The sequence below is a fragment of the Seriola aureovittata genome, chromosome 22, assembly GCF_021018895.1.
Source record: "Seriola aureovittata isolate HTS-2021-v1 ecotype China chromosome 22, ASM2101889v1, whole genome shotgun sequence".
NCBI lineage: Eukaryota > Metazoa > Chordata > Actinopteri > Carangiformes > Carangidae > Seriola > Seriola aureovittata.
In genome coordinates, this window is record NC_079385.1 from 1,738,896 (window position 1) to 1,752,109 (window position 13,214).

At 39.5% G+C, this 13,214-nt stretch overlaps 1 protein-coding gene across 1 annotated transcript in view; it reads right to left on the bottom strand.

Annotated features, from left to right (window-relative positions):
- Positions 1–9,800, bottom strand: part of large1 (LARGE xylosyl- and glucuronyltransferase 1) — a 115,891-nt gene extending 106,091 nt beyond the window's left edge. Inside the window, exon 1 of the mRNA XM_056367687.1 lies at positions 8,949–9,800. The gene's annotated coding sequence lies outside the window, so the exon portion shown is untranslated. The remainder of the gene's footprint in view (positions 1–8,948) is intronic.
- Between the last annotated feature and the right edge of the window lie 3,414 nt (positions 9,801–13,214).

Here is a 13,214-nt window from a genome sequence, read left to right on the forward strand (position 1 = left end):
TTGGGCAATTTATCCCATTCTTCCATCAGGTCTCTTCACAGATGTTCCTTGGGGTTTACATTTAGCTACTAAAGGACAGTCAGAGACTTGTCCAGCTCTGTCTTAGCTGTTTGCTTCGGCTCATTGTTGTGCTGAAAGGTGAAACATTCCCCCAGTCTCAGGTCTCCTGCACTCTGCAGCAGGTTTTCTGCAAGGCTGAAAGGCCTCCATAGGGCTGCCATTATCCAGGTGATGAGCACTGCCTGTTGTTCATCAGACACTGTGTTTGGAGCTGGCAAACTCAGGACATCACATGCCTTTTACTCAAAGTGGATTTGTGCAGCCAGTCTACCACAAAGGCTTGATTGGTGGAGAGCTGCTGATGTTCTCCCATCATTTGTAGAGAACTTCTGACACTGTTAAGACGGACTTTTTGGTTCTTGGTCACTCCCCTGACCCAGGCCCCTCTTACCTGGTTACGCAGTTTGGCCAGATTTTTTTTTTTTTTTTTTTTGGGCCTTTTATGCCTTTATTGACAGTGCAGTAGAGAGAGACAGGAAATGGGGAGGCAGAGAGAGGGGGAATGACATGCAGCAAAGGGCTGTCCGATGCTCGAACCGGGGCTAAATGAAGCGAGGACCTTAGTCTCTGCACATGCTCAACCAACTGAGCTACTCGACGCCAAACTTCTTCCATTTTAAAGTTGAGGCCACTGTGCTGCTGGGAAAACTCGGAACTTTTGAAATGGCTTGATACCCCTGCTGTGACCTATGCACAGGTGTGCCTTTCAAAAGTATGTCCACTCAATTCAATTCGCCACAGGTGGACCTTAATTATTTCTGACAGGTCTAGAACTTGATTGGAGCCAAAAAGAAAAGCACAGTTTGGAGTCACAGTTAAGGGTGTAAATACTTTTATAAATGAGATATTCCGGTTTTGATTAATAAAAAATAAAAACATGTTTTGAGTACACTGATGGGCAAAAATGCCAATTTTATAGATTTAAAATTAAATCTACAACACAAAGTGAAAGAGTCTTAATACTTTCTGAAGCCTTTGTACATAATGTATGTGTCGTTGTATATTGTGTGCATTGCATTTATATTGGATGATTTGCTGCCAGTGGCAGTGCCCAATGCCAAAGAAGGATATGCCCATAAAAACAGTAAATTCATGTCAAACACCCTTTTTTGAGTTAGTGAAATACATATAGTTTACATTTCATCATACTATGCATTGACTACTGCTATTTGTACTACTACTACTACACTTTGTACAGTGTTCAGGGGAAATTCAAACTCTCTCTACTCTACTATTCATTCAAATCCCCAGTTCTCATCCACTGCAAAAAAATCTGATGCTCGTGATGTTGATGTGATGATGATGTCATTATTGCATAAAGTGATATAAATGGCATCTGTATAAAGCTGTCTCTTGTAACTTAAACTAGCTGTGTGTGCTGCACTGTGGTTCATGTGAAATCATGTCAGTGAAGGCCTGGCAGACCAAGTTCAAACAGAAACTCGTTTACAATAAAAACCTGCAACCCTACCCGTAAAAACTGATGACAAAGCGGTTTTCAAGCAAGTTTTAATGTTCCATAAATACTCAAACTCAATGCACTAGAAATGAAACTGTTTTAAATCACTGATTTATATATAAAATGACAATGCTTTGATGTTTTTATTTCATGTGCATGCACATCTTAAAAAAACATGTTTAATATCCCCTGTCTAAACAGCTTTTCTGTCAAAAGAAGAAGTCCAGCACAGAACCATGCAACATGCACCTCAGCCAGTATTCAGGGTCCACCATGTTAACTGGACCGTATCTTCCCAGCAGCTCACCTGGCTCAATATTTACTGAAGCTCTGTGTAACTGCAGTTGTTAGAGCTTCAGAGCGAATCCTTGGTCCAAATTCAAAATGAGTTCATTTGTTCATCCAACATTTGGTTTGTTAATTCTCTGGTCCAGGTGAGTCTGGATGCCTGACAGGCCTCACTTCATACAGACTACACTGCTTTGTAATTACGCTCAACACTCATTGATATTAAAATGTCTGTCTTTATCAGTTAACACCGATAAAGACACTGATCCACCTGCGAGTCAACTTCTATCACAGGCTGTTTTAACACTTCCCATTTGTCTTGCAACATTTAACAAGATTGTTTCAGCTGAGTAGCTGCAGCAGTCTAACTATGCTGTCTTAATGCTGGGTCACTGGGCACCTAAGAGAAATGATCACTTTGAGACAGTGACCAACAAATGGCTCAGAACAAATGATATGATGTCGGGATGGTAAAAAATTGAAAATAAAGCATGCTCCCAAATTAATGCAGTTAACATTAGAAGCTGCACAGTCTAACACACTTTTCTCAGTGTTTCCTGTTCAGTCAGACAGTGACTTTCATCAACACCAGTTATCTTAACTGCCTGTTAGCTTAACAATTCCCCTTATACATGTCTGCACAGACGGCGTAGCAGAGCAGCAGCTCCAGTACTCCGTGTGTCTACACACACACACACACACACACACACACACACACACACACACACTGACACGCTGTTCAAAGACGTGCATTTAATATCTTTGTGTATTTAACCTTATGAATCTCACTTCTTACATGGATGTAACAACATTCAAATCAGACATGTTACCGGTCTGACCCAGAAAAGACTGCTGCTGTGACCTTTGTGTAAAAGCGACTCAGGCACTTACATGAGTCTGACATGGAAAATTGCAGCAGCATTGTCACTTCTTGCTACGTCTCATTCATGGCATCACATTCAGAGGAAAACGATCCTGTAATTTAGCAGCAACAGTGGTTGGTGACAGCTGGAGGAGAGAAGGCGTAGACAGTACACTGCTTATTAAATGACATGATACTGCAGGAAGAAGCTGAAGGGAAATGTTTTAATAGGGAAACCTTCACCGTGTGTGTCTCTATAAATGCACGTTATCATATACTTAGACCATAGGGCCTCAGCTGGATACACACCTCAGCTCCTGGCTGATTGACAGTTCTGCTCTTGCGTGAGACAGAAACATGTTGGCTGTAAGCAGCCATGACACCAGCCTCTGAATTACACCCATATGACCGCCAACTGCAGAATGATGATGGAAGGAAAAGGGCCATTCCATTCAGTCTGAATGTCAGAGGTTATTTCAGCAGTCACCCCGCTGCCTACATTTAGGAAACACTGCACAACAATCACACCATTATATATGACTGGCTTTCTAATGACTAACATAAAACATCACACAAACACCATTATTTAGGAAGCTAAAAAGATTCATTCAGGGGCAGCAGTTGTAGAGTGGATGTAAGTTAACCACAGAGTATGCTGGTGAGGTGCTGCTTATCAATCACCTGACATCCATCCACATTGTTTTACTGCCTCTGAAACACTGCTCATTGGAAATAGTCCCACTTTGTGCTGCTCTCTGTGTAGTCTGCAGGTAGTTCAGATGGACAAGTGGAACACACATTTTCAATGAAAAGCATATTCTCTGAATTGAAAATGCAGACATCATTTATGATAATAAGTGAGTCTTGTCTGTGACACTTCCTTAACTCATGAACTAAACAGCTAGGTGCACGCACGGGTCCTTTCAGTGCAAGTACAGTCCTGCATTCACTGCTCTCTACTCGATGTACTCCCAGTATCCCCCAGAACTTCTGCTGCATTCATATTGTGCTGACTGGTCGTGGATTCATTTCGGCTTCAGTTTCAATTAAACAGGCTGTCTGCATGTTTAAGGAAGTCATATTTACAAATTTGTAAAAGAGAAGTGTGCCAGAAGTCAAATTAAAACCCTGCAGCTACTGGTGATAAATCAATAGGTGACAAATTAATCATACTTTTTCAACATTACTTGTGTTTGTCTATCATTTCACATCACTAGATCATGAAACATTTCTAGACTCTTAATGATTAGAATTACATCGAATGAAAGATGTGGTAATAAAATGAACTGAATTTATATCCTGGTTTCTTCCAACTTAGCATCTTTTTCCAGTCGTAGTTCTCTAGACCTCCAGTATCTCATGAAAAACAAGGTGCTCAAAGTCAGTGGGCTGCAGCTGTTGATTCACTGTGTCAGATAATCAGCATTTCACACATTTCTTCTGTTCCATTTTATCAACTGGTTGTTTCTGCTTTCTCAGACAACAAAGCTGATTACACATCTCAGTTTTAGTCATTTATAACTTTATTTATTTGCAAATGTTGAAAGCTAAACTAGACTGGAGAAGGGATTTGAATAACAGATTCTCTAAAGTGCTCTCGTACCCCAAACCTTAACTATGACCGAAAATATTTATTACAATAAACCTTTGCATAAACCTTGATAACAACAAATACAATGATAACCTTCTTTCAACAGATAAATGTGCTGTACTTCTTTTCACGTGTTGGCTCACTTCTAACGACATAGCATGGGATCATGGGAGTTGTTGTCTTCACCACCATTACTGTAAGCTCCTCCCGGTTTGGATTCCTTCAGTGTCAGTGGTTCAGGAAATCAAACAGACCCAGATATTCTAACCATTAAAAACACTGAATAAAACAGCTTCACATTTAAAGTCAGTGTTTGAGCGACGCTGTACGGAGGACAGAGATGTCGGAGAAGAGTTGGAACTGAGATTGATGCCAACCTTTGTTTTGATTGTTTCTTGTTTTGAGGTTTTTACCGGCAGCCGAATTACCCGTAGTGTGTCCTCCTCTCCAGAACAAACACACCAGGGGATTAATACCAGTAGAAACACTCATAAACTAGGTTCACTTTAAAAATCAGTCATTCAGGGCCACAAAGGCTTAGTCCTGCCCACAGCAGCCGGGGTTACAGTCCGAACTGTAGCCTGCATGTCATCCCCTCTCTCTCTGTCCCTAACTTTCCGGTCTCTCCCACTGTAGCCATCTGAATAAAGGCAAAATGCCCTAAAAATAAAAAATCAGTGATTCACCAAAGCTTGCGTGGGACATATGATGTCAAGTAGTAGCTGGAAACTGAGACTGCTTAACTTTACCTTTGAATCTTTAATAAATTATGAACCAGATGTTCAGAAGGTTTTAACCGGTAGCCTAATAATTCACAGTGATCTCCTGCTCTCCATAACACATGGACGAGGGGTTAAACCGGTAAACAAATAAAGCAGTTTCACTTACAAAAATAAATCAGTGATTCGATGCACTTCGGGGTACAGGGAGTAGTTGGAAACTGAGAAGCTCACCTTTATTTCGTTAATAAATTATGAACCAGATGTTCAACAGGTTTTTCCCTGTAGCCAAATTACCCGCAAATAACCATCCTCTCCATAACAAACAGACCAGGGGCTTAAAACCAGTAAACGAATAAAGCAGTTTCAAAAACAGTGATTCAACGAACACACTTGGGCGGAAACAGGACAGGACGTCTCCAGCAGCTGGGAGCTGAGCTGTCTAACATTTCCTCAGCTTGTTTTCTCTGATAACTTCAGATCCAGACGTCCGATGACTAAAATCCTTAGAGCTCCTGGCAGGCAACTACAACACAGACCCATGCCCATAGAGGATATGATGTCATTGACAGCAGACCAAATGACACGGAGCGTTACCATATTAAAATTACATATAAAACTAAATTAACGTGGCAAGAGCCGCTGCTGAAGGACCTTTGCAACCGGTTTTAGTTGAAAATGGAAAATTTCAGTTTGGAATTATTTTGCTTTATTATTTTACCTGGCCGGCAGCACATGTTAACTTTAGGCATTTAACTATTAGCAATTAGCCGATAGCCATATCAGCCGTCTGTTAAGTTATCATTAAGCTAGCAGCTATGGCTAAAAATAAAACGACTAACGTTAATGTGGGAGCTAGACAGCAAACGTTATCAGTCCTGCCCATCTGTAACATTAATAGATAGTGTTAATTTAACAGGATAAAACAATGATTTGTGTCTGAAAAGTATTATATTTATTAGTAAGTCCCAGTTTGAAGCTGAGAAAAGTCGACCAGCAACTACACAGAAACAGCGGCAGCCTACACTACCACACAATGGAAATATGGTGCCAAGTCACCAGAAGCACAGAAAATAAAACAGGGTTGGAGCTGAATATCTTTCCATGTCATGTATATACACCTTACAGTAAGGGTAACGGGGGTTTTTTGCACTACCTCAGACAGCCTAAAAATAGTGTTGTGATTGATGTTGCACTGTTCTAATCTTTATTAAAAAAGGGATAGGGTTAGGGTCATTTTTTTCTCCCCTTGGTATCGAAAATGGTTATCGAGTATCGACTATTTTCCTGGGTATCGAGTTTGAAATTCTAGTATCGTGACAACCCTAGAACCTATCACGTGTGAGTTAACACGAAGGTATGAACCTACAAAGGACAAAAAACGCAACATCCTGAATTTCCCCTAAGGGATAAATAAAGTAAATATCTAACTATATATATATATATATATATATATATACGCAGTATGGGAGGAGTATCACTGATGAAGTCATGGGTTATTAATGTTTTTCTCCCCAGTTTAGTGACAAGACAAGTCAAAAGATAATTCAACCAGTCAATATCCAACAATGTCGACATTCAACATATCCAGCAGTGAATAGTGTGACCCCTGCACAAATCAATAAAGTTTATTCTGATTCTGCTTTCCTCTATCATCTTCTTCAATCATAAAGCAGTCGTTTCAGAGTGTGAGCTTATCTCCAGTGGAGGAGCATTAACTTCCAGAATATCTCCAGTGATTACATCGTGATGAGTGCATCACCTGAAATGTGGCCGTTTAATGCCTCCGGGCCTGAATGGGGAAATCAATGAAGCAGTGGACAGAACAGGCTCGTTTGCCGTTCCACCATACATCCAGTGAAGAGACTGGCCCCGTGCTCATTAATGAAGACAAACAGACATAATGATGATACACTATATGCAGATACAGATGGATATATCCATCGTCAACTGATGTTTATAGATTATAGACTTATTAAATACCACAGTCTAAATGGTGAGTTGAACTTTTCAATGCAGGTAAGCATATTATGGACATAAAGACTTTGACAGTCAAGGTAAACCACTTATCTCCAAACTTAAGTTGAAGGGTAAGATTAACATTGAAGTGCTCCTACATTATATGATCATTAAAGTTGCTCAGAAGCATAATGTTTCTTGGCATTTATGATATTCCATCAAACAGAATTAATGGGTAAATAGATGTTTCTTTGTAATTTAAATACACATGGTTTGGTGCCAGTGGTAGTGATAAAATTAAACATTTAAACCAGAGAACATTACGTCAGTCAAAAACACCAAATACAACAGAATTACAGTTTCATTAATATGAAAATTTTCTGTGTTTTACATGGTTATAAACTGATTTCCTGTGAGTTTTTGGTCTGCAGGAGCCTCACAAAGTCAAAGATCCTGAAGCTGCTGGGTAAGTCAGACAACAAATGCTCTCTGAAGAAATCACCTTAGGCAAAGTAAAATTTCTGACATTTTATGGACCAAATGATTCATAAATTTAGTGACAAAATATAATATGTACTAAAAAATAAAAATCATCATTGGAAGCCACCCTTATCTGGGATCTGAGAGACTCAAAGTTTAAATTAATAAATGATCACTGTTGAAATTACCATTACCTGCTGACCTATGATGTAGTTTTTTTGGCCTTAGTTTTATGTCCAGTCCATTCCCTGGAGCATCAGATGAAAGCAGTCATTAGCCTATAACATAAACCTCAGACAAAGTGTATGGTCTGAGAAAAATACAGCTACAGGCTTTTGACTGGACAGCAATGAAATGCAGAATCGGTTAATTAAAAAGACAAATGACAGATAGACCAGCTGGGAAGCACTTGTTGTTCAATGCTTTTACATTCAAAAGTCACAATTGGGCATTAAACAACAAGTGCGTGCCAGCCAGGTTCTTCACTTTTTAGTGTCCCCTGGAAACACTCACTGTTGTGAGTATTTGCAGCTCATGTGTTGTCAAACTGATGAAGATGTTTTCTGAATTTGTTTGCGTTTTGTCTTTTTTTTAAGTTGCAGCGCTTTGAACTCTCAGGGCCGCCATACAGAAAGGCCCATTAAATTTAACTTCAATAAACTTATGTTACAACTGAAGCTTGGTTGCTCAAGGCAAAACAAAATGCTGTCACAAGGAAAACTGTTAGCTACAAAACAGAACTAACAATAATTGTTTATATGTTTTATATAATTTCATATGAATGTTGTTTACTGTTTAATGTATACAATTATGTGCTAAAAGAAATGTAAGAAAGAAAAACAGTAGTAAATTAAAAATTAGTTAAGTCTAAGAAACATCAACACTAAATGTCGTTGTTTTACGACACTGCCACTTATTACTGCATAGTAACATTCCCGCTGTCACAGTGTAGCAGCGTTTCTGTGCAACTGTTGCCATCCGGCTCGCTCCAGTGTTATGTATGACTGTTGATCCGCGTGCTCACACAGCTACAGTGCGCGCAAGAAGTGCAAAGGGACAAGAATTAGCATACCTACTTGTAAGACAATAAGAAAAGATTTACCGAGCTGTTTGTCCAGATTTCTTAAACACGAAGAGGCATTATGTGTCAGCTGGGAAACAGGGTTGACCGAGGGAACCCATATGCTGTAATCCTCGCCCCCTCCTTTATCTAGTGTTTTTAGGAGGATTAAAGGACCGTTATTTCCCTGGTTTATGTAGGTTTGGATGGTAAAGCCTAAATCTGCTGCGTTGCTGCCTGCGCTCTGAATCAACACACACACTAACACATACACACACACACATACACACAAATAGAGGCGTTAATGGAAATTTAAGCGCAAGGACTTTTTAAGGTTATGATAAGTGAAAACCACACAAGTCGTGCCAAAAATATCGCGGGGACAAGCGGTTTAAAGCGGCTACACAACGGGACTGGTGAGGTAAGATCGCCGTGCTAGTCAGACGTGAGTAACTGCGGATTCCACTCACCTGATGCAGAGAGACTACAAACAGCTGCTTTTCAGGACGCTTTAGTCAAATAAATCCACAGGAATAAAGCCCACGGTGCTGTTTCAAACGGAGAACGGTGTCTTCAGGTCAGTCATAACAGTTCGTCTTGCACAAAATGAGACGGAGGTCCGCCGCCGCTGACTTGTTCCATGTAGTTGGAGCCTTATCAGGTTGTTTATCGGTCCGGCAGCATCAGCAGTTAGCCCCGGCTACCAGCGATGACAGATGAGACGTTATGTTTCCTCCGGACTTCAATCTCTGGCAGGTTTGTGGCTGTGTCGCGACACAGCAGCTCAAGTCTCCTCTCAGTCTCATTAATAACAGCGGGTCTGGATTACTGCGACCAGCAGGCAGCGACACACAGTCCGAGGGGGGGGTAGAAACAGAACCGCGGCGGCCTCGACAGCAGAAGCACGGCGACTCAGTCGGTGACGGTCAGTTACTTAAAAATGTCCTGCGAGTGTCCAGTGAAGTGTAGGCTACATCCCGCGTGGAGGTATTCCACTGCCGTCCAAGTCCTGGTTGTGTCTGAGTTTTCGGCCTCAACACAGCAGCTCTTTCTTCCTGACAAGCAGCCAGCGTCCAATCACAGCGCTGGATTCAGAGAGGGGGACGGAGGATAAAAGGGAGTGGATCATAACGGACTGGAGTCTGGACTGGGCCACAAGATTGACGGACTGGGGACCTATAGTTTGCTCTGAAGCCAAGAGACAGTTGAGGGTCCCTATTGGCCCCAACTCAGTTTGGTTATTGGTTAAATGGATATAGGTTAAATATTGGTAGTGGGCTGACAAAAGATTTGCAAAACAGTAACTGAGTAGTAATATATATATATATATATATATATATATATATATATATATATATATATATATATAAATAAATGTTTTTTAAAACAAAATTATCTTTAAAAACACACAAAATAAATGTGTTTCTTTTCATTGTTTTTTTTTGTTGTTTTTTTTCTCATATTAAGGCCAATCAATGTGGTAAACCAATAACAGGTACTTTTATATTATGACCGCTGGACCACATCATATACTTGTTTTCTATCTCAGTCTGATTGTGCGCTATAAGATCACATCCATGGCAACAACTCCGAGAACATGTTAGCATTATTTAGCTTCTGTATTGTTACGGGGTCGGATGTGGGCCATCAACATTTGTGAGTTGGAAAAAGGTTGGGAACCACTGTACTAGGATATATGTACATAATATCAACTAAAGTGTTAAAGGTATTAAAAATGGAATTGACACAGGGCCACTGTAAAAGGACAAAGCCCCAAGATTAGGTACAAATGCAGGAGTCACCTCAAAGCCGTTCAATTTTAGTTTATATTAATCAGTGAATCAAATTACCACAGACTTTGCCACACAATTAACCTGGGTCCTTTGGGGTCTCCGAAGCTACATCGCCTGGCAGTTGGCCACTTTGTCCAGCTGGTTGAGCCTTGATCTGAAGAGGCACTGGTCTGAAACAATTTGAATGTTAAGGAGGAATAGTACAGATCTGTTCACAAATATACAGGCATTTACTTGGCTCTCAATATGGTATACAAATATAAAGTATATATACAGTAATGAATGCACACTTTTGTCCCAGTATCCCAGACCCTGCAACTGCCAACAAAATCGCTTGGATCACTTACTAGTAAATTGGTGCTGAAACTGCAAATGGGATTTTTCAGCAGGGAGAGGAAATCAATTTATTATTATTAATATGACATTTTTTGGAACAGAGCCTTTCCAAACAGTAGTTTATTCTGTTTGTTGCCTATATGTTTTTACCTGCCTTTCATGAACACCATTTCCCATAAGGCCTTGATGTCTGTGGGCTGACCATCACGGCTTGACAGAAGAGACAAGTCTGTGAGGAAGTCGAGGGACTCAATGACAGCAGAGATTAGAGGGCAATTATTTCATGTACTTAATGGTTTTTTTTAATTCATGTATCATTTATGTTTTTAAATTTGTGTTTAATGTTTTATCTTTACACTATCCACATAGTCTTTGTGGTTGAAACTTCCTTGATAATTCATGCTTTGTGCAGCACATGCTGCCACCTGGACTGAAGTGCGCTATATAAATAAAGTTTTGCTTGCTTGCTAGTTTGTTTGTCTTTTTCATGGGAGCTGTAGTCTTTTTTGTTTTCCCACAAAATAATCTGTTTAATTTTGATAAAATCACAAAAGTATCATTTTCTTGTAGCAAGCATTGTAGTGGATGAACATTGAAAGTAAACCCCTGGTTAGCACTTCATTTTTTTCATAAAGACTCATGAAAGATTGAACTGAGTTACTAATAGAACTGCTGGTGGTGAAAGGGTTTTGTTCTTCTAACACTGTTAAATGTTACCTTGATTGAATATCACTGGTTGTGTAAACCCCAGTCTTAGTTTAGTTGATTTAGCTTTGTTAATTTGTTTAACTGCTTATGTAGCTGTTTGAACTTGCAAATCATAGCTTAATCGTAGGTAGTGTAAACCTTGTCTAGTGTATGTGTAAGTCTTGTTTATTTGATTTGATGCTAATTTTTTAATATCCTTCAGTGTTTTGTTTTTTTTACATAAACATCAGTTTCAATAGTCTGTTTATAAAGTTTATCTTTGTTTCATCTCTCCTTTTGATGAGTTAGTTCTTTAGTTTACATGAGAACATACAGCTACCGTACTTAACTTCAGCAGTTCATTCAATTCATCATTTTAAGTATGAAAACCTCAAGTTAAAACAGTTCATGTTCAGAAGTTCTTCAATGGTAAATAGAAAAAAAAAAGTTGATTCCTTCAAATTATTGTATAATGTGTGAAGCACTTTCCAATACCGAAACAGAAACTAGCAGGAAAGTGTGGATGGCTGTAAATCAACATAAAATGGCCTATCACAAATTACGATTAATTCATTGGCTCATCACCTGCCCAACACCATCCCAACGGTGAAGCATGGTGGAGGCAGCATCAGGCTGTTAGGACCCTAAGGACATAATCGAGACAAGGCAGGAGTGCCTTCTAGGGACAGCTCTATGAATGTCCTTGAGGGACCCAGCCAGAGTCCCGACTTGAACCCAATCTAACATCTCTGGAGAGACCAATCCAACCTGACAGCGCCTGAGAGGATCTGCTGAGGAGAATGGCAGAAAATTCCCAAATCCAGATGTGCAAAGCTTGTCACTTGTAATTCACTTTTTATTGCTTTTCAGAAGAAACAACAAAACAAACAGTGACATCACACGTAACAAAGAAATAAAGAGAAGAGCTAATGATAATAATAATAATAAAAACAATAAAACTAAAAGCAAATTATGAATAAAGAAAGAAAATATATACATCTATATAAAGGGGGTTAGCATTGACGTCACCTATCATAATGCTATCACTCATGTACCACCATAACTGTCACATAAGAGGTAAATATAATTATCACATATCAAAATGGCAAACAATTAGCATCCGCTAGGGTAAGCACATCGCTGATACACACACCAATGATACTAATAAAAAACAATGGCAAACATTACATTACATTGCTATCAGTACCTCAGTATAGCATCCCTCCCACAGACTGATTGATAACTGAGACTGCACATTATTGGCCAAACAACATCATCATACATTGTCCACCAAAATCTAATCAGTTAATCTTTGAGTCCAAGTGAATGTTTGTACCAAATCTAAACAAATTTCCTCAAGGTGGTCTTGAGATACCACATTCAAGAGGCCAAAACCATGTTTTGTGAGGTCTAGCGACCTTGACCTTTGATCTTTGATCTCTGATCTTTGACCATCAAAATCTAACCAGTCAATCCTTGAGTCCAAGTTGAAATTTGAGCCAAATTTGAAGAAATTCCATCACGGCATTACTGAGATATCACGTTCACAAGAATGGGACGGACGTACCGATGGACATATGGACAAACAACCCGAAAACATAATGTCTCTGGCGCTGACTGTCGCCGATGCAGAGGCTTAAAAAGTGAAGGGGTCTGAAAATTTTCTATACACTTCCTTGAAAAAAAGAAATCCTAAAAACACATGGATACTTAAGTTTGAATAGGGCCTTTGTTGGGGACTATTTTCAGTGACAGTGCTCTACCACTAAAATATCACCAGACTGTCTCTAAAACACTATGATTACACATATTGACAGTTACATGAAAATAACCTTTACTCTGGCTAAATACAAATCAATTAGTTTAATTTTTGAGACCAAGCAAAACTCTTGAAACTTTTTTGGGATGTTATTGATGGGT